Source organism: Chrysochloris asiatica, unplaced genomic scaffold, assembly GCF_000296735.1.
Source record: "Chrysochloris asiatica unplaced genomic scaffold, ChrAsi1.0 scaffold03373, whole genome shotgun sequence".
In the NCBI taxonomy this organism is placed as follows: Eukaryota; Metazoa; Chordata; class Mammalia; order Afrosoricida; family Chrysochloridae; genus Chrysochloris; species Chrysochloris asiatica.
This window is the reverse complement of record NW_006411891.1, coordinates 2,668-4,317: the sequence shown is the minus strand read 5'-3', so window position 1 is coordinate 4,317 and position 1,650 is coordinate 2,668.

Below are 1,650 nucleotides of genomic sequence, written 5' to 3'. Positions count from 1 at the left end.
CCCCCAGCGAGATGGATTGGCCAAGTGGCATCATCAATGTGCTCAAGTGTGGCAACAGTAGTGAGGTTGGCCCAGGATTAGGCAGTGTTTCATTCTGCTGTGCATAAGGTCACTATGAGTCGGTACCGACTCGATGGTACCTAACAACGACAACAACAATAATATACTGTGGTAACTGAAATGCGAACATGATGTTAGGAGATTTTTATTATTTAACCAAATATGGCAACTGAACTTATGCATATTGGAACCATGCAAAATAAGAACTTCTTGCATAAAGCCATTGCCATTGAATTCATTCATAGTCACCCTATAGGGCAGAGTAGAACTGCCCCATAGGGTCTCCGAGGTTGTCATCTTCATTAAAAATCAAGAAAGGTGTGCACCACGGTTGTATTCTTTCACCATACTTATTCAATCTGTATGCCGAGCAAATAATCTGAGAAGCTAGATTATATGATGAAAAATATGGTATCAGGATAGGAGGAAGACTCATTAACAACCTGAGCTATACAGACAATACAACCTTGCTTGCTGAAAGCAAAGAGGATTTAAAATGTTTACTGATGGAGATCAAAGACCCCAACCTTTGAAAAGCATTGCACGTTAATGTAAGAAAACAAAAATCCTCATAACTGCCTTAGTAAATAACATCATGATAAATGGAGAAAAGACTGAAGTTGTCAACTACTTCATTTTGCTCAACACTCATGTCAAGAAATTAAAAGATATATTACATTAGGAAAATCTGCTGCACAAGACCCCTGAAGTGTTGAAAAGCAAAGATGTCAGTTTGAGGACTAAGGTACTTCTGACCTAAGCCATGGTATTTTCAACAACTTTAAATGTATGTGAAAGTTGGACAGTGAATAAGGAAGACCATAGAAGAACTGATATGTTTGAGCTGTGGTGTTGGAGGAGAATATTAAAAGTACTATTGACTGTCAAAAGAACAGATAGATTTGTGTTGGAAGAAGTACCAGAATGCTCCTTGGAAACCAGTATGGCCAAACTTCGTCTCTCATACTTCAGACATGTTGTCAGGAGGGTCTAGTCCCTGGAGAAGGGTATCATGTTTGGTAAAATGGAGAGTCAGAGAAAAAGAGGAAGACTACCAATGAGATGGAGTGGCAGTAGCAATGGGTTCAGATGGAGCAACGATTGTGAGGTTGATGAAGGACCATGCAATGTTTTGTTCTGTTGTGCATAGGATCGTATGTGTCAGCACTGACTCAATGGCACCTAACAACAACAACAACAATCTTTATAGAAGCAGACTGCTACATCTTTCACCTGTAGCATAACAGACTATGGGGTGGAAACTGCTGAGTTTTCTGTTACCTGACTTGCCACTGTACCACCAGGGCTCCTTATGCATTGAATTAAAATACATAAATACCAAAATAAAAAGAATGGGAGGTAGTATGTGTTCTGAGGTCCTTAAATTATCTTAGAAGTGGCAAAAGTACAAGTTTTTATTAGACATTATAAATCATGTGTAAATATTGTAATCCATAGGAAAGCAATTAAAATAACTAAAAAAAAAAAAAAAGAAAAACTACCAAGCTAACAGTTTGGAGGCCAAGATGGGCAAACTTTGTCTCTCATGATTTGGACATATTGTCAGGAGGGACCAGTCACTGGAGAAGG